The following is a 27,140-nucleotide window of genomic DNA, read 5'->3' as shown; positions in this document are numbered from 1 at the left end:
ATGGAGAGGAAAAGTTTCGTATTAGTCAAAATGAAGAAGGGTGAGCTTGGATGAGTCCGAACAAGTTCGTTCTAGAGGAAATGAAACATGATCACGAAAAAAAATTCAAATGATGTGGTTCACGTGAATTTTTGTTTAAAATTTTCAAAATATTTGGGTTACTATTAGGGTTACTATCTGCTTCATTATAACTCAATAAATTTCTTCTATGTATCAAATCGTACCTTCATTTCGGTTTTCTTAAGCTTACTCTCAATTTCAGAATTAGATGATTACCTAGAAAGAAAAAGAAAAAAAACGGATTAGAACATTGAATCGGAACAAAGTTTTTTCAAATTTTCTTTGTTTTACCTAAAACCTTAAAAGTTTAAGCGTTGAATAGTAAAAATGAAATTTGTGTCATTATCATCAATTTATATCACCTGATACAAAAATTTAAGCTGAAGCTAAGCTAAAGCTAAGCTAAAGCTAAGCTAAAGCTAAGCTAAAGCTAAGCTAAAGCTAAGCTAAAGCTAAGCTAAAGCTAAGCTAAAGCTAAGCTAAAGCTAAGCTAAAGCTAAGCTAAAGCTAAGCTAAAGCTAAGCTAAAGCTAAGCTAAAGCTAAGCTAAAGCTAAGCTAAAGCTAAGCTAAAGCTAAGCTAAAGCTAAGCTAAAGCTAAGCTAAAGCTAAGCTAAAGCTAAGCTAAAGCTAAGCTAAAGCTAAGCTAAAGCTAAGCTAAAGCTAAGCTAAAGCTAAGCTAAAGCTAAGCTAAAGCTAAGCTAAAGCTAAGCTAAAGCTAAGCTAAAGCTAAGCTAAAGCTAAGCTAAAGCTAAGCTAAAGCTAAGCTAAAGCTAAGCTAAAGCTAAGCTAAAGCTAAGCTAAAGCTAAGCTAAAGCTAAGCTAAAGCTAAGCTAAAGCTAAGCTAAAGCTAAGCTAAAGCTAAGCTAAAGCTAAGCTAAAGCTAAGCTAAAGCTAAGCTAAAGCTAAGCTAAAGCTAAGCTAAAGCTAAGCTAAAGCTAAGCTAAAGCTAAGCTAAAGCTAAGCTAAAGCTAAGCTAAAGCTAAGCTAAAGCTAAGCTAAAGCTAAGCTAAAGCTAAGCTAAAGCTAAGCTAAAGCTAAGCTAAAGCTAAGCTAAAGCTAAGCTAAAGCTAAGCTAAAGCTAAGCTAAAGCTAAGCTAAAGCTAAGCTAAAGCTAAGCTAAAGCTAAGCTAAAGCTAAGCTAAAGCTAAGCTAAAGCTAAGCTAAAGCTAAGCTAAAGCTAAGCTAAAGCTAAGCTAAAGCTAAGCTAAAGCTAAGCTAAAGCTAAGCTAAAGCTAAGCTAAAGCTAAGCTAAAGCTAAGCTAAAGCTAAGCTAAAGCTAAGCTAAAGCTAAGCTAAAGCTAAGCTAAAGCTAAGCTAAAGCTAAGCTAAAGCTAAGCTAAAGCTAAGCTAAAGCTAAGCTAAAGCTAAGCTAAAGCTAAGCTAAAGCTAAGCTAAAGCTAAGCTAAAGCTAAGCTAAAGCTAAGCTAAAGCTAAGCTAAAGCTAAGCTAAAGCTAAGCTAAAGCTAAGCTAAAGCTAAGCTACAGCTAAGTTAAAGCTAAGCTAAAGCTAAGCTAAAGCTAAGCTAAAGCTAAGCTAAAGCTAAGCTAAAGCTAAGCTAAAGCTAAGCTAAAGCTAAGCTAAAGCTAAGCTAAAGCTAAGCTAAAGCTAAGCTAAAGCTAAGCTAAAGCTAAGCTAAAGCTAAGCTAAAGCTAAGCTAAAGCTAAGCTAAAGCTAAGCTAAAGCTAAGCTAAAGCTAAGCTAAAGCTAAGCTAAAGCTAAGCTAAAGCTAAGCTAAAGATAAGCTAAAGCTAAGCTAAAGCTAAGCTAAAGCTAAGCTAAAGCTAAGCTAAAGCTAAGCTAAAGCTAAGCTAAAGCTAAGCTAAAGCTAAGCTAAAGCTAAGCTAAAGCTAAGCTAAAGCTAAGCTAAAGCTAAGCTAAAGCTAAGCTAAAGCTAAGCTAAAGCTAAGCTAAAGCTAAGCTAAAGCTAAGCTAAAGCTAAGCTAAAGCTAAGCTAAAGCTAAGCTAAAGCTAAGCTAAAGCTAAGCTAAAGCTAAGCTAAAGCTAAGCTAAAGCTAAGCTAAAGCTAAGCTAAAGCTAAGCTAAAGCTAAGCTAAAGCTAAGCTAAAGCTAAGCTAAAGCTAAGCTAAAGCTAAGCTAAAGCTAAGCTAAAGCTAAGCTAAAGCTAAGCTAAAGCTAAGCTAAAGCTAAGCTAAAGCTAAGCTAAAGCTAAGCTAAAGCTAAGCTAAAGCTAAGCTAAAGCTAAGCTAAAGCTAAGCTAAAGCTAAGCTAAAGCTAAGCTAAAGCTAAGCTAAAGCTAAGCTAAAGCTAAGCTAAAGCTAAGCTAAAGCTAAGCTAAAGCTAAGCTAAAGCTAAGCTAAAGCTAAGCTAAAGCTAAGCTAAAGCTAAGCTAAAGCTAAGCTAAAGCTAAGCTAAAGCTAAGCTAAAGCTAAGCTAAAGCTAAGCTAAAGCTAAGCTAAAGCTAAGCTAAAGCTAAGCTAAAGCTAAGCTAAAGCTAAGCTAAAGCTAAGCTAAAGCTAAGCTAAAGCTAAGCTAAAGCTAAGCTAAAGCTAAGCTAAAGCTAAGCTAAAGCTAAGCTAAAGCTAAGCTAAAGCTAAGCTAAAGCTAAGCTAAAGCTAAGCTAAAGCTAAGCTAAAGCTAAGCTAAAGCTAAGCTAAAGCTAAGCTAAAGCTAAGCTAAAGCTAAGCTAAAGCTAAGCTAAAGCTAAGCTAAAGCTAAGCTAAAGCTAAGCTAAAGCTAAGCTAAAGCTAAGCTAAAGCTAAGCTAAAGCTAAGCTAAAGCTAAGCTAAAGCTAAGCTAAAGCTAAGCTAAAGCTAAGCTAAAGCTAAGCTAAAGCTAAGCTAAAGCTAAGCTAAAGCTAAGCTAAAGCTAAGCTAAAGCTAAGCTAAAGCTAAGCTAAAGCTAAGCTAAAGCTAAGCTAAAGCTAAGCTAAAGCTAAGCTAAAGCTAAGCTAAAGCTAAGCTAAAGCTAAGCTAAAGCTAAGCTAAAGCTAAGCTAAAGCTAAGCTAAATCTAAGCTAAAGCTAAGCTAAAGCTAAGCTAAAGCTAAGCTAAAGCTAAGCTAAAGCTAAGCTAAAGCTAAGCTAAAGCTAAGCTGAAGCTAAGCTAAAGCTAAAGCCGAAGCATTGTTAAGCCAAACTTTTTCAAGTCTTTTAACAATAGAAATTTTACTTCCATGAAACTACTCGAACTTTTCCGATTGAACTGTTATGATGACGGCGACTTTTCTTTACGATTTCCAACTGTTTACCAGAAAAAAAAAGAAAAATGTTGCTCAAATGGAAAACGACCTAAACGAATTTAATGGAGAGGAAAACAATCGATAAATTTCCTTCGTTTCCTATCCGATGGTGGTGCAAAACTTTTCAACGCCCGAAAACGCTCGCCGTATAAATGGCATTACACGTTCCGAGGCAGCAGCATCTTTCATTCATTGTGCGAGATCTCTCTTTCTTTCTCGTTGGATTGTGATGTTGCAAGTGTGGTTTCTGGTGAGTTAGACTCATATTTTTCCAGCTTTCCGTTTTCGTTTGACAGTCCGGAGGGGGTTTTCCGGAGGGATTTTCCTCCCCGGATGATGTAAGGCAGAAAGGGAGTTGGTTGGGTTAAAATGATTTCGTTGTTTCGTCCTTATCCGGGACAGACTCAACGCTGGTAATGCTGAGAGTTGTTTTGGGCGCCTTGCCCGGTTGAGTGAAGGGAAACTTTTCTGAAGCTTTTGGTGAATGTTGCTTTGCAAAACAAAGAGTGGAAGGAGGACATGGATGACATTTGAGGATTAGGCTCCGTTTGAAATTTTGCGGAACAATCCAGCGGAATGTATATTTGGATACATTGAAGCGGTGAAATACTTGAACGATATTTTTTTTTAATATATTGCATTAAAAAAAGGTTATCATTTAGAAAGAGCACCTAGCTACGCCTTAAATTTGAAACACATTGATTTGGAAAAAAATTAAAGAAAAATAGTGAGCGTTGGTCATATTCTTGTAATATTAAATTAATAAGATCATAAGACAATTGAGTCCAGCAAATTTCAGAGTCCATTTTTTTTATTAATAACAACAGAGGAGCATTATAAGCTGAATGGAAAACTAGAAGCCGCTATTGTTATGGGTGTTCGTTTTGCCCCCCCTAGAGAGCCTCGTTTTATTCAACGCGCAGCAAATCCCTTGTTCGATGTATCGCTTTTCCGCAGTTTTCTGAACTGTTATCATTCTAGAAGTCAACCAATTTACTTGAAAATGTAAAAATAGTAGCTGTTGTAACCCAATTCGTGTCTTAAAAGTCTAGTGTTTCAGAATCGTCTCATCATTTTCAAAGAAGATCTTGTTAGACAATGTCAAATTTTTTTTTCGTAAAATTAAAAAGTTTCCTTTTCTGTGACGTGAATTCATCCACTCACTTTTAAATGATCCTCCCAGTTTAAAAACAATCTCATTCCTCCTAAGTATTCTGAAATTTTATTTCGATTCTCGACTTGAATACTAAGTAAGGTTTTTAATTGTAAAATTTTAATTTTTTAGAGCATGAGTTCTGGGTGCTTGATTCTGGACATGGCATCTTAACACATTGCTAATCGAAAACGAGATACCTCGTATTTTCGTTCGCCGCAAGTGCGCTACACTTAGAAGCATAACTCAAAAGTCCTTTATTTTATCATTAAACTTTTTTTACAAAATTGAACCCAACACTTGCCGTAACTCAAAGCAGGTAAATTTATGGAATTTGGTTCAATAATTTTTAAGAGAGAGTGCCGAATATCGGTGTTTCGCGGCTATGATTTTTTCGCGGTCCCTGAGGTTGTCGTAATTTATTCTGTGTTTTGGGAAATAATATTCTGACTTTCTGAGATAAAACCCGAAAATTCTGTGATGGTTTTCTGTGTTCCTTTTCCATTAATTTTATCGTCATAACAAGTCATAACAAGCAGGTTGTTTTCTACAGTTTACCCAGAAAAATTAATTAATATTAGCAATCATATCACATGTTTCTTATTAAAAGTTAGGAATTCAAAATCTTCATAGACAGCAAAATTTTGAAAAAAAAATGAGCAAAATGGAAAAAATCTGATAATTTCAAAAATTCTGTGTTCTATGGCACAGATTCTGTGATAAAAATTATCTCAAAATTTTGTGAAATTATAGGTTTTTTCTGTTTTTTCCTCAACCTTGCTGGTAAGCAGCAAGTTCAATTTGAGGCGTCAAGAAAATGCTGTTTCAAATCTGGAATTCATGGATTTTGAGTAAACATAAACATTACGTATATATCTTTCGTAAAAAAAGGAAAATCTGTTTTTTTCAATAACTCAAAAAGCGTCATATTTTAGCTTTCTAACATGCTGGAAAGGATGGGAAATAGTGAATTTACTTCAAGTGGCGTATTAATTTTGAAAAAGATGATTTCATTGTTCATTTGAAACACTTTGAGTTTTTCTTAAAAACTCAATAAGCGGAAAAGAAAAGACGAGATAAACTATTGTATTTGGTCCGCTAACTTTGAGTTCACAGAAGGAAACTTTGTTTGACATGTCGCATAAATGTCACAATCCACATTTATGAAGTGCGCAGTATCATCTTGTGCGCTGCCCAAAAAATAATGCGCACCCTTATTTCTGGCACGAATATTTTTGAGTGTCAAAATGAGTTATTGCTCTTTGATTTCTGTGGTTTAAAACTCACAGTTTAGTACATGTTTTCCAGCGTGTGATAAAAACCAAGGGGATGACATCCCTGTCCTTTTTCATTGAATTTGACAACCATCAAAATTACGGGCCTACGATCTTCTGGGATCATACCCAAGTAACACAGATCAAGCCAATTGGCTTTTTTGAGTTTTAATATTGTTTTATGAAGACTTTTCGATGGCATCTAATTTTTAAAACGGTTTTATTGTAACATAGAAAATGCTTCATTTATCGTGTGTTTTAAAAGAGCCCTGAAAGTTTTGCTAAAACTTGAATAAAACACTATCTTAAGAGTGTTGTAAAAAAGTTACAAAAGTATTGCTAAAGATTCAATAAAACACATACTTTCCTGTTTTTATTAGAGCTTTGGTAAAGGTTTTAATAATGCGCTCAAAGCGCTTTTAAAACTAGCGTTCAAGCCAAGTTGAAAAACTGATTTATTGGAACATTGGATGTAGGCATGATAAAACTAAGTGACAGATGATTTGACAATCGAGAAGAACGTATACACGCTTAAACTTTTTTACCTCTTTTTGAGATAGCATAACCTGTTTTGAAAGGACTATCACTCAAAATTGAGAAAAACGTGCTATCAAAATGATATAAATTAACACAGCTAAATTCATCTTAAAAATAAAAACAACTTTGTTGTATCCGCATTCAAATTTCAAAACAACCGCAAATCAGTCCACATCATTATTCGCTCAATTCTCAGGGTTCGAATAAAAGCTCACTGTGAATAAACGGTTTCTGTGATTCGGTTAGAATAAATAAATTAGAAAATTCATTTACAAGTACGCCTATTAAACTACTTGTTTTATTTATCCATCTCTGTCTCTCAATGCGAAGTTGATCTTTATTTACGTCATCCAATCCAGAACTAACAAAATTATTTTCAGATAAACCGATAAATGATGATAAATGTTTTTACAATTTCAATAATCGTTTGCTAAACGTTTAATTACGCTTCAAAAATCATTTGGTTATAATCCTCATTTATGCGGGTTATTATTAAGCTTTGAGGCCAGGATTTTGATGACAGAAAATGTTCTATTCCAAAATAGTTTAAGATTATTTGATAGCAATACCTATTTGTTATTTAAAGATGATTGACCATCCTCATAGTCAAAAGAAAACAAAACAAAAAGTTGCATGAATGCCTTTTGCCAAGCAACAAATCGAAATGTTTTCATTTATTGCGAAAAACTTCTCTTTCTCAAAAATGGATAAGTCCATCATGAGCGTGTATTCCATTTAGAGAAACGACAAACGAAGCTGTGATTCAAGGTCTCTTAAAACCATTTAAAAACTGTTTATTGAAATTGTTTTATAACCACATTTTTCTAACCGCCATAAAACCATCTTAACACTGTTTTACAACTGTCTTAAGATTTTCAATATTAATTTACTGAACGCCATGTTGATTGTGAAATTGAATCGAAATTACCGACGCCATGTTGCTGTAAATAATACTTTAATACTAAAAACTAGACATTTTCATCAATTTGACAATGTTGACGGTACTATTTGTTGTATAGGTGATGAATTTCAATGTAAAACAAAAATTGCATCATTTGAGCCAATTTATATTTTCCTTTAATTATAATTTTTTTTATTTAAAAAATGCTTAAAATGTGGTCAACCTTGATTTTCTTTGAGGCGCGCTTAAGTTTTGATGCTATTTCGTATATACTTCACCAGAAATCTGAGGTTGCAGGAAGTTTCTTGCTTAGATATATTTAAAATGAGAATGAGAATATTTTTAAAATATTTTAAATGGAATCTTTACCTATCATCAAATGCTTGGGAGAGTAAGTGATAAAACGAGAAAAAAAGGAACAGAAAGCTCCCACAGTAAAATTTCTATTAGATTCCACAGCTGCCACAGTAAAATTCCTATCAGATTTCACAGATCCCACAGTATAATTCCTATCAGATTCCACGACGTAGTTTTAAAAGAGCTGTGGATAGTCTGAAGAGGGCTCTGAAAGGTTTCTTAAAGCTATGTCTATAAGGTCGAATAAAACTATTCTGTTGGATGTTTTATTATAGCGTATAGAATTAGCTTTAAAAACGTTAACAAAATGGTCCCTTTTGGCCATATGTTAACTTTAAAGTAGTTGTGCTAATAGCGTAGAATGCGCTTTGGCTTATAAAGTAGCTTTAGAAAATAGTCTTAAGCGAACTGTTAAGGTTGGAATAAAACTCAAATTGTTGCTTGGGATAACAAACCTGACGTTTTGCTGTCAAGGAACCGGACTAAATGTCAAATCCTAGAGAACTATGAATGATTACACGCAGAGATGCCAATGGGCCTGATTTTTCAGGTATTGCATAATTTTTTGAGGCTCTGCCTGACAACCTGATAAGTTCTTGAATTTGCCTGATTTTTGAAAATATGCCTGATTTTGCCTGATTTTTGCGAATGTGATGAAAAACGGATGGTAAGGAACTGGATTAGGTACCATTGCTGAAGTGAAAAAGTGGAAATGTGGAAAGCAATCGAAAAATTCCTTGAGTTCTTATTTGAAAAAGGGAATTAAAGGGAATTTTTCGATTGCTTGATGCATTGATTCAGAAGAATTATTCAACCAAGTATGCTCACAATAATATTAGGAGAGAAAATGTGGAGCGATGACCAAAAAAAAGGTCATCACTTTTAGCGAAATTTCCGTTACTTTATCATAGCCTGATTTTTATTTCGCCAGTTCCCTGATTTTTGAAAAAAAAATGTTGGCAACCCTGATTACACGCTAACACAACTATCATTCTGGTTCCTCATTGGTTGAAATTTTGACTTTTTCGAGAAGAACCAGATTACTACCCCCCTGATAAAAACTAAACTACATGAGTTATCTGAGCTAAAAGTGTACGCTGTGTTTTGGCGCAGACACCAGACACCCAAACTGACCACTTAAGGCTGATTTTGGCGCTTATTCCGCAGCGCTATCTACGGGTTATCGTGAAACTAACGGCCACATACACAAACGGAAAAATCTCGATATATCACACACACATTTGCATTGTGCTATTTGTTTTTTTACATCCAGCAATGAACACGGTCGGTTTTGATTACCTACTTTTGATAGAAAAAATAGCTCGATATATTTCATACACCACAAAAGAACCATTTTTGCAAGAATCACCATAGAGCACATTTACCAAATGTGGTTAAAGAATTCAACCATAAAGCTTATTATAGCGCCTGCACTAAATTTTACTTCGGAAGTCCGGACTTCCGATCCCGAACTTACATCCGAACTTTTGACAGTTGTGTTTAAAAAAATAACAGTGTATTATATGTAACGTTGCCACACATAAATTTGTATCCACCAGAGTATCTCTACATACATCAAGCGGGCCACAGACTACACAACATTGGTACAAATGCGATGAAATTCGATGAAATTTTGTCGCTGTGAACACGATTTGCATCGTGTATGGCACTGCTTGAATGAGTGCCCAAACGGTTGGAGTAAAATCAGTCGGGATCGAAATATTGTATACAAACCATCCTCCCAGCCGGGGTGGAGATGGTTTTTTTTGTTGCTGTTACTGTTTTCGCTAGCAATCATTTGTGTTCGCGTGAAATATGTTTGTATCGTTTGTGGGCGAGCATAGATCAAACAATCGTCGTGGAATCATCGAATTTGTACAGGCCATTTGTGTAGTCTATGGCCCGCTTTACGGGCAAGAATGAGATACACAAACGATTGAAATGAATTTGTGGCAACGTTGATTTTATGTGAATTTGAAAACAGCAAATTTCTTGGCGCACGCTTAAATAAAACGGCTCAATATGTTTTGGTCGGAAGTCAGCCATGATGCCAGTTCACCAACGAACGTTTATAAAAAATTTATCTAAACGCACAATATAACAAATACATCGACTGACGCAGAAATGAAAATTGAATAAAAACTTGAGATTTCCGCTCCACTTCCTCATTACGTTGTGGTTGAAAAATAACCAATTTATGACATCTCCGGTGTTGTTGAAAACCACACATTCTCAATTCACAAGGAGAATTGCGGAAATGAAGAGCTGCCTAACAATTGTTTTATTTGTGAAGATCACTTTCAAATGTAAGATTTTGCTAAGCCCCGGAACCTCCGTAAAGGGTAAGTACAAGTTTCCCGAGCAGAAAAATATTGTAATGACACAATTATTTGTAAATAGTTATAAAATGATCTAGGAATAGTTGAGAAAACGACAAATGAGATGGTAAAAACATTCCACTGATTGTATATTGCAAAACGACAGTACATTGAATGGGGCTTTAAATTATGTTGCTGTTTAGAACTGTTAAATCAATTGAATGGACGAAATTTCTACCAAATTTTTTTTGAACAATCTGTTTCAGTTAGAGTTTCAAACCTAGCCGAATCGCCGCATAGGTTTACAAAAACTGAATAAAACAAAAGTAGAGGTGATATTTACAAAATTTGTAAAGTAATGTATTGTAACTAATTTTAATTCGAAACAACGAAATATTCAATTGAGCCACCATCAACAGCAAAAAAACAGTGTCAGATTTTCATTTACTTTTTTCTCCAATAATTCTAAAAACTTTCGTTTCCATGAGAAATTTAGTCACATTCGAGACATATCTGCTTTTCAAAAATCTAACAAAACAAGGATACTGAACGAGCCACTTTACCGCCTACTGGACGAGGCTGTGTTCGAAACAATATTTTGGACTTCAAGATGATGCATTTTGTAAACCTTTTCCCGCAAATTTAATACAATTTATAACAAAGTGCGTTGGTTGACATAATGATGATTTTTGAGAAACAGTCCATCCGAATCTGTTTAGTGAGAATAGCTTAGCTTTTCCTGTTCTGTTGATATTTTTCATTGTTTTTTTATCGAACCATTTTCTGGATATCGCACGTGTAATTGATTTTATCAATGGGTACAAAAAAAATGTACGTGAATTCGTCACACCAAAATCAAAACATTAAATGAATTCACTCACACCGACACACGCTATTTGACATTTCATGCAACGACAACAAAATAAAAATGAACTTCGTTTGCATCAAAACAGTCAAGTTCATTTACCATTCAAAATTCCTTTTGGGGATGTGGAAAAGCATTGAATTCGGTAAATAAGTTTAGCTACAGCGAAATTATTGCTTATTTACTGGGCAGCGGCTAAGGAACATTAAAATGAACCTTAGTTAAAGTTATAATTTATTGAAGAGTGGATTCATTTGTAAACTAATTACTTTCTGAATATGGTTTGAATGAAACTTCGATTCAAAGAATGTGGTTAAATGTCAATGGTGAAAAATTTTTGGAAGCAAAGAGAAATGGATTTGCAACAGATATTTTGAAATGTTTTAAATTCAGTGCATATTTGCCCTTGTTTTTCAGCAATTTTTTTTTTTTTTGAATAAAAGACTTTTTGTTGACATTTATCGCGCACACTTGCTCTCGTAAACGGCTTAGGATAGGAAAAATAGTCTAAAAAATGATCGTTTTTTAGGTTAATTTTCCTCAAGTTCAGAATTATGCCAAAAAGGCCAATACAGTTGTTTTTGACATTTCTCACGTTTCTGGAGTTACTTTTCCAAAAAATTATAAGTTTTAGTTAAACAGCATTATATCACGAACACTTCCAGCGCCAAATAGGATTAAAGTTAATTAATCAATATATTCTTCACGTTTATTATTCTGTTTTATTTTTAAATGGTCTAAACAGTTGTTCTAATCAATCCAACCAGAATGTGCTCGAACCTATCTATAGTACGAGCCCAGAAACAGTTAAGATAAATTGGAACTCACATTTTTCAAGGAGTTCTATGTAGTTTTTTTGGTCGCAGTAAACAATAAATCAACCATTGAGATTAAGACGAACAATTCCGAACTTAACTTATTTATAATTTTCAGACATTATAATTTTCATACTGTCACTCAGCCAGATAGAATTCGAAATCAAAACTGAATCCCAAAATTAATTGGCTCTGAACTAAGGACCGGTATAACGTAACGTTTGTATTATTTTTTCATCTAAATCGATCAACATTCATTGTTTGTATAACATTCACCTCTTTTTACGAAGCAGTTAATTAGATTAAACAATTTAACATTGAAGACATTGAACATTTTTTAGATAGAGTTTCAAATACTCATAGGAGATTAAATCATGATAGTTTTCATTTGGCTTGTTAATTATCAAGTGTATATTTTTTTCTTGATGAAGCACAATGGTTTCACGATGCCCCGTCAGATGGCGTATGGTTCTCGGCGATAAGTAGTTGTATGGGTTCAACCGCCACTGATCTGTCTGGGTATCTCTGGTGTCTGCGGTTTTAGTTGCATTTCTGCCTTCATATTAGATGGTTGCGCTTTTTATTTTGTCTCCCGGTTTCCGTAAGAGTCGGGAATTTTTATATTAATTATTTTTGCCATTGTGCGTTGGTTGAAAAGGTTGCTCACCCTTGGTCTACAGGAAACAACACAACCAGAGAGCGCTGGGATAAGACTAATTTTGTTGCCATGGCGACCGTCATAAATAACCTGTGTTGAGTTCATTCGCTCCGAAACAAATCGTGTACATTTAGTTCAGGAAATTCCATTAAGAACTTGAAAGCTGGAAAAATCAGAAATGAAGTTCCGGAAGATTTTTTAAAGAAATCATCATGTTGTTAAAATCGCTCGTATGGAGCAGCAAGTACGAAGCTAGATTTTCATGCGGGAGAGCTCGGATTCAAACTTTTTTATAACAATGCTTACCAATAAGGCCGGAACAAATTTCAAATCCTTCATTTGTCACTCGGAGTTGGATCATCGCAAGGGGGGGTGGACAATAAAAAATAATGCAAAAAACAAATAAATTGGAATACATTGCACGAAAGCTTGTTTGCAACAAAATTTCATACTATATCATTGCACAAAACCTATAAATCAAGTAATTTTTCATACAATAATTTAATGAAATCAAGAATACAAAAGGTGAAAAAATATCCATCTTCCAAAATTTGTATGGTCGTCTTGTAATCTTCCGGATAATTGATTTTTTTTGTCGAAATTTACATAAAATACTTCAAACTTTATTTATTTCCCCCGTCGGGTTTTTTGGAAATTTCGAAGGGGGGGGGGGGGGGGGGGGGTTGGCGACAAAAGAAGAAATTGATATATGTTCCAGCCTATTAACCAAAAAGTGTTTTATTCGATTTTTTTGAACTATTCGAATAGTGTTATCAAACTAGTTAAAATCATTTTAACAATTTATTTGAACTTTTTGCGAAGGTTATTTTAAATTTATATTCCAATTGTCACATTTCATTGTTAAATGGCCAAACGGATGAGAAATCAATTGGCAAGAAGAAAGAAAAAAAAATAAAGAGAAAGCAGTTTACATTTCAAAGGCGTCTGAAGAAAGTTAGCCACATCTCCCTAGTTCACACGATACCGAAAATTACCGTTTCCTACATTTTTTTCAAGTTCAAATTCTGTCCACCTCGCTAAGCTGTGCGGTATTCGTTTTGTTTTCTTCTGTTGTTGTTATTGTCTATTCCCAGGTCATCTGTTGACTTGTATAAACTGTTTTCCGCTGTTGAGAGTTCAGATGCCCTGCTGCGCAGTTGTCTTCTCTTGTCTTTCTCAGGGGGTCCCTCCTGGGTGCTGCTGCTATCAGTCGGAATGTCCATGGGAGGGCAATCGAAGAAAATAAAAAGAAAGGTGACCAGCTTCGGATAAAAGTGCCCTCGAAATTGTTCGTTTTTCCACTCCGAATGCAATTCGGTATGGTCACTCAAACGGAGTTTCAGATCGGGGAAGAAGGAAAAGAAACGAAAGAAGAGGCATCCTTTAATCTTTAAACTAACGTAAGAGGAACCGACCGCACAAAAGCAACAAGAAAGAAGATATTCAAAAAAGAGGAGAAAAACGTGAGAAGAGATTTAAGTTCCAACCCCGCGTCGAAGATAATGTTCAGCTTTTTCGAGTTTGAACGGTTCTGAGTTGAAATTATAATTGGTTCCAAGGTGATTCAAAAGAAAACTCATTATAAGTCAAATTCAAGTAGACACTCATCTGAAATCCAAACTCTTCATTCAAGACGAAACATTTAGTTCTTATCTTACAAATTTGCAAAATCATTGGACATGATTTACACATCACAAATGCAGTTCAAGAAACTCGAAAACGTTTCCTAAACTGACTTAAGAAAAAAACAAAACTTCAAATCGACATGCGATCGAAATTTACATAACAACGATGCTCATTTTCATATTGTTGGCGTATATCATACCGAAGATGGAAAATGAAACAAAACTCGGAGACAGCAACGGCGGGAATACCGTGGAAGTGTCTTTCGACTTGAATCCTACGTTAGTTTATTTTTTCCTCTCGTTTCGAATTCACAAATTTCATCATTATGCACTCATATTTTACATTTAGCCCGGTGGCGGCGGCCGGCGTCGCGACGAAAAGCCAGACCAGAACACCTCCACATATCGAATTATGTATGGCTGCTCGCTCAAATTCAAATCGGTTCTTTGTGCGTTTCCACTTCTTTGGGCTGGATGTTTCGAGATTTGAGCCAAAAGTCCCATTGCCTCGAATCCATTAGCATGTTTAATTGAGTGTCTCCTCCCTCAAGCTACTTGGTGCCAGTTCTGAATAATTCCTAAAAGTCTCCGTACTTTAGAGGTTCTGGAACAAGTTTTTGAACCTATTTTTTTTAGGAATAGACCAACTTTGGTTTCATTTGCGTTGATTATTGTTGAATTAATATGAATTTATGGTTCAAAGAAATAAACGGTGTTACCAAGAAGATAAAGATTATTACCTAAACCTTTTTTTAAGATTTTTCTATCTATTTACTTAGCTGCAAATGTTTTAGAATAACTTGATTAGACATAAAGACTTGTTACGTATTAAACTTGGGGCCTTTAAAACACTCATAACATTAACCATTGCCCTATTAAAGGGCAGCAAACTTGTCCATTTTACTATAACAGTTGTCTTTCATAATAATTCAGAAAGAAGGTGAGGAGTGTATTAGTTAAAAATGCAACACTTTATTTTGTGAATATCTTTTGAATGCGATGGATGGTAATTGATGGAATTTTCAGTGAAGCTGTCTAGCAATGTAATGTTTACACAAATTTTTGTGATGCTATGTCAAGTGGTTTTTGGGATATCGTCCAATACAGAAGCCCATTGAACAATTTATTTGGCAGGATTGAGAAAAATCTAGGAAAATCCCAGTGGGAGACCCAAAAACAGCTGGTAATCTACTCATTAATCTTAAGTTGGCCAAGTTCATTCAGTCTGTAAGCCTAGATCGGCTTAGACGGTGTGTGTCTTTATACTGTTCATCCAAAATTCACATAGTAAACCTTTCAAGGAGTCCTAATGCGCTTAACAGTGAGCTTGAATTTGAATTAAAAGTGAATATGGTTTAGGTATGGTTAGAATTTATCAAGCGCATGTAGAGAGGTTTTATCGAGTACTATCCGAAAATTTCGATTGGAGGAAGGATAAAAAATAAAAGCTGCCCACCGATAAAATAAACAAAATACGGTGGTCAAATCGTGCGCAAAATATTTGAACCACTAGCGTGGAGATATTTAGAAAAATTTCGTAGTGGAAAGCTAAATGAATTCTTTAGTGGGCACCTGGCAGGTTTCCAGCCAGAAAACTAATTTTCACAAATCTCGCTTGGATGCTCCGGAGACTAAGTCTCACAAAGTGTATACGGATAAAAAAGTCAAATATGTTGTTTCTGGACCGAAGATAAACAATCTGTTGAAATTGTCGTAACTTCGATTAAACTGAAGTATAGAAGAGTTTTAATGGTCAAGCTTCAGGAAACATTATACTTGATCAAAAATAGCTTTAATTTGAAAAAAAAATGGTGGTTCATGGTTTGCCTCGTAAATGGTGCACGTGGCGCCCAAAAATGAAAGTCGATAAACTTCTTAATTGGAGACTATCTGAAAAACCATTTGACAGAACGTCTCAAAGAAATTTGCACATGTTAACACAACTAGGCAGCTTCACTAGAGAACTAATAAGTAAACAAACTACCATATTGTAGTTTTTGGTTAAGTATTTGGATTGCGAATGTAGTGAAACATCAGATTAATAAATGAGGGCTCAGGTTCGTTAATGCAAAATCAAATTTCTAAATTCAGACACCGAATTTCAATTCATGAATAACCAAATTTTGTATTTTTAAATTCGAATTCAGGCTCAGCTCTCTCATTAAGAATTCATATTTAGTATTCAAAACATATGTAGATACAGCATTCTAATTCTCAGTTTTTTTCCTTTCAAAATTCAGTTTAGGAAACGTTTCTCAGTTGGGAATCAGAAATTCAAGTGCAGATCTGATAAGGGTTAACCGACCTCAAATTAAGGTCTAATATCTTTACGCTAGGAAAATTGAAACAACTTATTTTGGATTATAATCCAGAATGAAAATTATAAATCTACAGAGCGTTCTAAATTCTGTCAAATTCTAAATTAAAAATTGTAAACAGACCTAGCTTTACCAGAAATATTTAGTAAAAATTACAAAAGAGTTAACTATCGAAGACAAATAAAACCGTTCAGAGTCTTTATTCAGAGTTACAATAGTGAAACCGGATTCAAAACAGAGCTCAGCATTAGAGTCTATTTTCAGCATTTAATTCAAATTCAGAATTTCGAATTACTTTTCCAAACGGGCCGCAGCCCGTAGGGTAGAGGATAACCTTCAAGTCTTCTAAGTCAGCTGGCATAAGATCGAATCTCGATCACGGTATATATAGTACACTTTCTGTGGGTAGGTAGTTTTAGCATTTGTGAGATGCTAGCCATCATATCCTCGAAAGACGTTAAGAAAGAAAGACGTTAAGTTAAAAAATAAAAGGAGATTGAGATCCTGTAAGTGTTTGTGTTCGTTTAAAAAAAGAATAAAAAACAGAATTAAGGATTCATTATAGAATTTAGAATCGGGTTTAGAATTTCTAATTTTAAACACATAATTAAATTTTTGTAGCGTTCGGTATTTGAAACGAAATTATATTTACTGATTGTTGTTGTGAAGATCATAATCAGTGGAATTAAGAGAATGATAAAAAAATCCACATTGGCATGATGATTGGTGTTTCAAACTGTTGAAACTCATCAGTTCGGTTTTGGATCCTCTGGAGCCAAACGTTTTGCGGATCGGAACAATCCGACTGCAGACAATTACTGAAACGCCGTGCAGAACCAAAACACGCTTTGTTTTGGTTCGCCACTCACTTTGTGTTCAATCAGCATTCGAAGAACAATGGATCAATGATTGCTGATGTTTACATGATCACACGGATGAGTACTTTCCCGGTCAGGGAATATGAGAAGTGGAAAGTGACAATTAGTTGTATTGTGATGACCTCACAGACGAAACTGAATAAAGATAACTCAAATCCATATCTATAGGGTCGAGGAGCCAGCCAGGAACCAGAGGACCTTCGAAGAGGGCCAGCCGACTGTCGGAAGACCGCCAGCGCAGACACGAGCCAGCGAGATGTCCCAGGCCTGCACGAAGGTTCCGCCAGAGGTCGATTCCGGGGAGGTTCGTGGACCGAGAAGGTTACTCTCGATGCCGTCACGAGCCCTGCTGCGGTCAGCATGCGTGAGCTCACATCCGACGGGCCAGGAGGAGTCCCTGGATCCGCAACCGGGCAGCGCGATGATCAGGAGGTCCACTCCGGGTTAATTGGGTGGAGCTGATAGCCGAGAGGGCTACTCTTGTGCATTGGTTGTAAGCTGTGGTCAGCATGCAAGTACACAGCGGACCACCAGCGCAGAGGCCATGAGATGCTCCAGGTCAGCCAGAAGGTGCCACAGGAGTTCGAGATCACGAAGTCGGGATTAGAAAGGGTTACTTTCGATGCAGTGTGTTTATTTCCGACGGCCGGGAGGAAGACTTTCGGGATCTGCAACCAGGATTGAGCAGGTTCGAATACTCCTGATGGAGGATACGCCCGAAACGGAGGTCGGAGTAACCTTCTTGTAGAGAGGGTTACTCTCGGGATGTGGAGCTAAGCTGCAGTTAGCAGGCGTGAGCTGATCCAAGTCAGCATGTTATTTTTCCTTTGGATTTGGATATATTTTGGGCGACGTTTAGTTGCCAGCAACTTCAGCAGTGCATCAGAGCCAAATTGGGCGCATGCTGCTGAAGGTTTCCTTCTGGCTCTTCAGAGCAATAAAAGCTTTGGATAAACTGGACAGTCACTAAAGCTGTAAGCCGAGAGGATTATTCTCGTGCTTTCGAGTTGCGTTGCGCATGTGGTTAACATGCGTAACATCCGAGCGGCAGCCGATGTGCCAACAACAGAACATACATCTGAGCGGTTAGCTAATGTGCCTGCTGATCTAAATCGTACTGAGAGTGATCAAGGTTGTAATGTTGGCTTGTAGATGACAGAGAGCGACTAGGAAAGTAGCATGGTATTTTCTAACGATGAGGATCAAGATTCCGTCAATCCATTACCGACTCTGAGACGCAGTCAGCAAATCAGAAAAGCTACTAAGCGCTACGAGGCTAACGTAGCTGCTGATATTAATGAGGAGTTATGTACCTCAGATCATCAGCGAGATCCAGTTCCGGAAAACTGGGTCTTCTGGAAGACAGCTATCGACAGGTGGATGGCAGCCCTGGAAAAGTAAGCGACATGGCCAGCGGCTTATCCTAGCTCACAGATTTCGTGACATGAACTTTCGATGTAGAAAGTTGAACGATGGTGAAGTTATCACCGAGCAGCCGCTCAAAGAGTTAGTTGATCGATTATTTCCAATATCTAGCGACTTCATCGAGACCGAATATCAGTGCCGCGATTAGCGCACTCAGCAAATACCAGGCCAGCCCGACGGGTAGGCATTGACAAGGCCTGAAGCGTGTTCTGCGATACCATCGATGACCGTTATGGCGTTGGTAAACATAAGAAACGAGACACCGGAAACACTAATTCATTAATTGGATATGCAGATGCAGATTATGCCGATAATTCTGATGACCGAAGATCTGTATCGGGTCAAGCTTACATGATCTTCGGGAATCTGTTTTCGTGGTTAGCAAAACGTCAGCAGACGGTCAGTCTGTCGTCGACCGAAGCTGAGGTTCTAGCCCTTTGCCATGCAGTGAAGGAAGGTTTGTGGTTAACAAACTTCCTCGGTGAATTGGGTGTGGTTAGCACTACTTTCGAGTTAATGGATCCCTTACATCCAGTACCTAGAGGAAGCGCGGACCCATCAGCAAATGAAGCACCTAGACGTGAATCATGCATTCATCAGGGAAATCGAAGAAGCGTTCAGGTATCTCCACACATCTCCACTGCGGATGCGTTCAAGTTAAGCAAGAATACTCAAATTGGGTTCATGGTAACACAACAGTGTTGCCAGAAATTATGAGTAGAAGAATCATTGGTAAATGAGTACTTTCCCGGTTAGGGAATATGAGAAGTGGAAAGTGACAATTAGCTATCTGTAATTAATATAGTTGTATTGTAATGACCTCACAGACGAAACTGAACAAATATAAATCAATTCCACCACAAAAACCTGCCTTTTCAACACAAACAAGTAAGATTAAAATAGTAAATACCAATAAAGAGTTTAATTTCATTCGTAAATTTTCAATTTCTGTGGAAATTCTTAACTCTAAATCACAATCGATCTCTAAAATTTATTCTAATTCCTTGAAAAACTAGGCAAAATTAAACGGTAAGGTAAACGCTTCAGATTTGTATGGATTCAATTTCTCAAAAAGGCTAATTAATGGAAAAGATTTTTCAGATTACAAAACCGATCATTCAGTTTTTGAAACGAGACCTATAAGAAATAAAATTAAAATTCTCGGATCACAATTCTGGTAATTCTAGAATAATAAGATCAGAAACCAGAAATATAAAATATTTGCTGTTGACACACAAAATTTATTTTCAGTATTTGGATTAAAAATTTAGATCCGGAAGAGTAATCCAACCCGGCAACTGTAATGCTATAGAATCCATGTGGAGCACATCTCTCAGATTTAAGCTTCTTTTGTCAGATTTAATCCTTTTTCTCAGATTTAAGCTTTTTTCAGATTTAAGCATTTTTTCTTAGATTTGAACTTTCATCTCCAATGCTCTCAAGGCAAAAAAGCTTAAATCTGAGGAAATAAAGCTTGAACACGAGAATCACTAACACTAACAAATAGATTTTGGTCACACGATACATAGACAAATCCTATATCATTGCAGCCCTGTGTATCCAACAAAGTTAGTAAGCAATCTGATTTTAAAAGAAAATGATGCTATGATCTGAATAAGTAAAAATCATGTTTAAATTCTTTTAAAGCGTTTTGTTATTTTCTCAGAAAAGCAGCTAGAGAAATTTTAGTTCTTACCTCAGTTTTTTTTTGCGTAATCTTCACAAAAGTTTAATAAAATTTTGGTTAAGTAAATTTTTGATCTAAAAGCTCACCTGTCTTTTCTTTGATTTCGCATAGCACCGCGAACAGGACCGGCTTCATCCGGTGGCAGTTGAGCGTGTGCTTCCGAGCCTGCGCTTCATCGAGCGACTGATCGGTGATGTTCATGATTTGCTGTAGAATCTCGCCAATATCCTGTTTGCGGGGATCATTATCGACGGAGCTGTCATTCGGCATGCCATAGTTCGGCGGCATCAAGCCGGCATGGCCCATCATCCGATTCGGATCCTCCATGATGGCTTTTGTGCTATGTTATGCTGTGGGGAGATAGAAAATTTGAGAATTAGAATAATTTGCTAAAATCTATGACGGTTCAGTCTTTCAGTCTGTCTAGTCTCTTTCTTTTTTCGTAACCGAAGATATTCATCAAACTAACAGCTCATCAGCAAATCATCACTCAATTCCTCGGAAAAATAAGTAATTAATACGTCTCCCGCAACCTGTCGACAGGTTATCTGGCACATCGGAAAGAAAAATCGCCCCGGACATCAATCAACCACACCAAGAGCAAACATAACCATACCTAGAGAGCTAAGTAAAGATAGACACGCACCCATTCATCCATCACTCTTGGGCGCTTGCGTTCGATTTTATACTTAGAGAAGGCAAATGAATGAATAAGTACCGGACCAAAGCTACTAAGTAACAGCACTCAGAACTTCGGGTGTCTCAACCGGGTCAAATGCTGCTTCCTTACCTAGGCCAGAGCAGAGAAAAATGGCTAGAAAAATTATAGCTAAACAAAATCATTCCCGTCCACGCCGACAGCTGACAGATAAATTACGTCCATCAATTAGGCTGTTCCGCCGCATGGCCGCTTATGCACATTTTATCGGTACTCGTATGCTGCTTCTTTGCTACTATCTATCTGTGTCCGGCAATTAGCATTCGGATATGGAGGGGACCCATCATTATGATGGTGGAACCCTTTTCCCGGTAGGTCACCTTTGGTTGAGCTGCGTGCATACATGCATGCATAACTATCAACAGTCAATGGGAGTGGAAGAAACCCACTCACAATTATGTTTGTCACATTGCATTAAACATGTGCAGGTCCCAGTAGGCCTAGTTTGAATGGCGCACTAATGATTCTGAACGGTGAAATCATTAGAATGAAGACAGATTAAGCTCAGATTGTACGTTTCACAAATCTGCAACCAGTAGACTGAGGTGTCAACAATAATTGCATAATTCGGTGTATTTCAGACATGAGCCGTCTCAAATAAAGAAATTACAAAAAAGATTTATAGTATACCAATCTTCTTCATATCTAGAATGCAAGACAAATGAACACACTTTAAGCCATTTGGCTTTAGAGAAATTTATAATTGTTTTAAGAAAATTTATTCAAAATATCACAGTTTTATCAATGTTTTGTAGAAACTATTGTTTCATTTGAAAAAGAGTAATTTAAAAGTATTGTTGTATCCGATTGTAACTTTGAATAACTCAACCATTTTTAAAACGAACACAATTTCGAATCGTCATTAAATGGCATTTAATCTGTGAGTCGATACACACAAAAGAGCCCTAATACTGAAGCGCTTTACATTGAAAACGATCGTTCAATTGTCAAAACAGCGAAAAAAATGTAATAGAGATAAAACTTAAAAACATATGTGATTTGAACAGGCCTTATTGTTCTCCAGATTAAACGCAACCCGATTTTTTTTTTCTTACGAGCAATGAACATCAAACCGAAGAACATTAACGAACTTAAAAGTAGTATACGAGCTTAAATAGGCGTTATAAAGCGCGAAAAGCTGACCAAATGTATGCAGAATGCCCAAGTAGGACGCCTTCCATTGAAAAAAAAATTTTTTTTTTTAATTTCTTAGTTGAAATAATCATCCTTTTAAATTAAATTTCAACATTATTCAAAAACAAGCAATTCATCAGACCTTCTAGATTGAACAGAGTCTAAACGTAACTTGAAGGTTTGAAGGTTGAAGGATCCACAGGAGGGATATTCTAACAATAAAAAATCCCTTTTAATTTAAAAAAGACATCACCCTTGTTTAGAGCGGGAGGAGTTTTCAAACACAGGAAATTTGCACATAATCAAAAAGTCTGCCAAACTTTATGAAAACACTAAGACATTGGTTTTGTCAATGATATGTATTTCATTAATATGAGTCTTCATTCATGAACATGGGAAGTATTTATCAATACAATAATTTATTTAAATTTTGTCGTGAAGCTTCAATTTTTTTTAAAAAAGGGTGATTTTTTTTTGAAGTTCCGTATGAAATCATTGCATTGAGATTTTGAGCAAGGTTTAAAAATCTTGAAAAAATCATAATTTAACAGTTTTTTTTCCAGATTTGTCAATTTTACAGTTTTAATTCTTGTTCTAGAGAGTTTGTACAGATTTCCTAAATTTTCTTAATTTTATTGAGAATCTCATGACTGGTAATGTGGATTGCTAATTTTCAAGAAAAATGACTCAACTTAATCGATGTTTGGCATGAAGAGGAGTAGGCTACGCGTCGTGCGAACAACACGCGTTTTTTTCCGTTCAAGAAATTTTTGTTTTTATAAAGTTTTTAAGAAATATGTACATTAAAGTGAAATGCTCAAAAAGTGCTTCCTCTGGTTGACAGGGAGCCGGGATACATCATGGAAGTGATAACCGGAAGACCGTGGGTTGGTTTTACCAAAATTGGGACGACATTTGCCCGGTTTGAAGCACACGCGTTTTCTCTGCGGTCCGTGAAATTCCCCTTTATAGCAATTTTTCCGATGTTTTTTTTTTGAAAAATAAAAAGTTTGTTCATGTGATTGAGTGTTTCTCGATGGAGTTTTATCGATGGTGTCGAGAAACTGCTGTGAAAAAGTGTATTTTAGTATATTCATTCGGCTGAATGTTGGCGAGAATTCATGGAAGGTCGACAAGTTCTTTTTACTTTTTCTTGGTTTTGGCGAGTGAATTAATGCGGTGATTGCGCATAATTTTTCCTTCCACATGGATTTGAAATGTTACTAGGATTATATGAACGGTCCAGTTACAAAGGATTTTTAATTTGTTGGAGTTTGTTGTGGAAACAAAAATTTTTTAAAATCGTCGAAAAGTTAAAAGTGTCGTGTTTGGATATCTGATGGGAAGGGAAAAAGGGAGAAGGGAAGAGTCTTTTTTCTAGCTCGCTTACTTGTTCGAACGAGTTCATCAACGTTGATGGTGGTATTTTTCCGGTTCAATCTTCGTCAATTTCATGGAAGAATTCCAGCTTTATTTAAGTCTGTTTTATGTGAATGGTGGATTTTTTTTAACTATCGAATTCCTTCGAATGGGATTATGAAGACCGCTGAAACAGCATCCGAAGCAAGACTGAACGAATTCGATCGCAGAGTGAGACGCAGCTTACTAAAACTCGGTGAGGAAATTTTATATCCCTCTTTTTTTTCATTTACATCTGATAAGTTTACTGCTCGTTTCATTCCAACAGTATTTATCTCTTTCATGGCTTCATGCGTATGGTTTGTCCACAAAAGCAAAACACTGTACTTTGATCTTATACAGAAACAAGCTCCCGATTTTATTTTTTCAATTCGGTACATTTAATGAGGTTTTAAATGTTTTATTAAATTTTAACAGATTTCTTCTTGTTAAATTTGTTCTTTGTAATGTAAAATTTATTATAAAATTTTCAAAATACCTAGTAAAAACCGACAATACAACCAAATCGTAAAAAAATGATTAGGGTAAACATAAGCAGTCTCAGATATATTTATAGCACAAAATGCTAAATATGATTTAAAGGAAGTTTTTTAATTAATTTTAGAATTTAGGGTTAGGTAAATATTTCATTCACAAACATAAACATGATGTCCACCCGGAGAATTAATACAAGTTTAATGTGATTACTTAATTTGCAAGGCCGATACATAATCAATCCAGATTGTAATTTCCTTACTTCTCGGATAATTTTCATCACGACCATTGATTTTTTTTCTAAATAAACAGTGTCAATCTCGTTTGAACCAACAAATTTGAATGAATTTGCCATACACGGCCAATCACGGAGTGCAACCATTATGCCATTGGCCAGGAAGGGCCGCAGGTGGTTGATAGCAAGCTCAAGCTCAAGCTCAAGCTCAACTTATTCGATGTTTGGCATGATTTGCTAATGAAATTTCTGAAAATAGCATCACAGATAACAAATGACAGCAAAATTCACATTTTTCTGAGGTACAAGGAATCTCAGAATTGATTTTGACTTTTTTGGGAGTGCAGATTCCAAATATTCAATAAGTTTTTTTTTGTCAGCTCTTGTTTTTTAGATAACTTTTAAAAATAGGTAAAAAAATAGTGATTTAATTAGTGTACTTATTTGACAAAACTGTAAAATACAAATGCTCATTGACTCAATGATCAACTTTCCCAAAGGCCGCCAGTAATTTTGAGCTCTGAGATCAAAGTTATGGAAGTTTTCTTTTTGTTATTTTTTCCAAACCTGCAAGAAATGGGAATTTTTAGGAAAGTTTATAGACGAATTTAACTGAATTGAATATTTTATACTTTTAAAACCGTTATCATTTCGCAATCTTTAACAAAGCTATTGAATGAGTTCAAATCTGTAATATCCAACATTCAATGACTTTCTGTGTTGATGTCAGAAGAAGTTGTAATCAATTTTTTTTGAATTTCTATAAATTGTAGAATTCATTTTTTGAAAGCGTTGTACCTCTTATACAAGTCTATCTTGGCAATATCTGAGTCCTTGATTGAATGAAAGATAGTAAATTGATTCAAAATCAGCTTTTGCCTTTTGATCAGTGATAAAAGAACGATTTTACCCAAAACTGATCAATTTTAAAATTTTATTGAAACGTAGGCACCAAAAATTCTGTTCCCCTGAGCAATCGTTACAAACTCTTTGGGTTGAATAACAGAATTACAGATGTTATTTTTTTTTTCGGGAAACCAGAACTTTGCTGGGTGTTGTCAATAAGAAATCTTTAATCGTTTACTCAATCTGTATAATAAAACTTTACTTATTTTCGTCATTAATTAGGAACAAATATAAATCAAAATTCATCATACAATTTTACCTTTGCTTGAAACGAAAAATAAGATTTAAACAACTCCTTTAAATACGTTTTTACAATAAATAATATTGCCTTCATTTCTTTAAAAGAACTCAATATAAAGCTTTAATCCTACAAAATACAACAATCTGGATGATTATGGGACAAATGCAACTGCAAACAAGCAATGTGCATATGTATGATCAAGTAATTAATCAAGTAATCAAGTAGTTAATTGAATATATCAATTTTCGGTTCAATAGGGACTGCTGTTTTATGATAATTAACAATCTTTCGTAGAAAAAAAACGTGAGATAAACTTAATTTGAGATAAGCGGGCCGCGGTTTGCTCATCTCTGGAATAAAGGATAATCATTTGGTTTAAATATTTTGTTCAAGTTATGGTTTGTTCGTTTACCATAAGGTTGCCTGAATTTTTTTCAGCTCGTGTCCGGGTCGGACAAACCAAGCATTTTTTTTAAAAAACCTTGCAAAATCTTGCAACTCTTCAAAAGTGACGACCATAAATCCAGGCAATATCCGTGCAAATTTTCTCAAACCCCAGAAATTACTCAACAAAAATCAAGAATGAAAATTAAAAAAAAAATTTATCATTACTTATCGGCAGATTTTGAATTGTACATTAGGCTTCCAAAAAACCTTTCTTGATTATTCTTATAAAACTTGCTAACAAAAATTCGTTTTGGAGGCGTTTGTTGTTTTATTTTGTTTGTTTTGACAAATTAAATTAATATATTCGGGCATTTTCCAATGGAATCCGGGCAACCGGGCCGAGCTGGACTGTTCCCAAATTTTGTATTAAATATCCGAGCAAACCCGGATAAAACCGGGCAATATGGCAACCTTAGTTTATCAGTTATAATTGACTGATCATGCTCAAAAATGATTAGTTTCGTTTTTTTAAACGGCACATTACCAGAACTGGTGATAGACGAAGTCTGACAAAAGATTTGAACATCAACAATGCTGTTCCCTTGGTTATAAAACTCATTAAGTTTTAAAAGGAATTTAAGAGTAAGTATGAATAAGTAAGTAGGTTGGTAAGCAAGTTATGAGTAAGTGAATGAATCGTCATTGTGTTTGATGGCATATTATACAACTTTAATCGATCAATTTTTCACTGTTACGAAATTTAATAATGATTATAATTGTAATGGCATGTGCGGCGGAATGAAAACTAGAGAGAATTTATTTTATAGAAATTTGAAAGAAAGGTGGATAGACAGGCATTAGTGCGCCAATAGGAGAAAGCTTGATAGGTGTTAAAATTTTAGGCTAGAGGGCATGTTGATGAAAAGCTCCCATGAATTGCTCCTGCCTTTGCTCTGCACTAGCTAACTATACATGAGAAACCCAGACAGAGAAAACCCATGTGTAGCGAGCCCAGTGGTTTGAGAGCGTGTTTTTACGCACACTTCAAACGAGCAAAAACGTAGCAACCCATGGGCCTACTGAGCTTTCCTTATGCGAGAACAGGGCTCGCTATACATGGGAATTCTCTTTCTGAGTTTCTCATGTACAGTTAGCTAGTGTAGAGCAAAGGCGGGAGCAATTCATGGGAGCTTTTCATCAACATGCCCTCTAGCCTAAAATTCCAACACCTATCAAGCTTTCTCATATTGGCGCACTAATGCCTTTCTATCCACCTTTCTTTCAAATTTCTATAAAATAAATTCCTTCTAGTTTTCATTCCGCCGCACATGCCATTAAAATTATAATCATACAAATTACGGCGATTAAAATTATATAACGAAATTTAATAATGTATTAACTTTCCAAAAGGAGATGGTTATTCGTAAAACGTTTAAAATTCAAATAATTGCTTTCAAACGGCTTTTTGAGATTTATTGTAAACGACTTTTTGATGCTATCAAAGCTTACATTATTGTAGGGTTGATGAGATTTTTATGTGATCTAAAAAATATAA

Source organism: Uranotaenia lowii, chromosome 2 (genome assembly GCF_029784155.1).
Source record: "Uranotaenia lowii strain MFRU-FL chromosome 2, ASM2978415v1, whole genome shotgun sequence".
Taxonomy (NCBI): Eukaryota; Metazoa; Arthropoda; class Insecta; order Diptera; family Culicidae; genus Uranotaenia; species Uranotaenia lowii.
The sequence above is the reverse complement of the archived record's forward strand: the minus strand, read 5'-3'. Positions refer to the sequence as shown.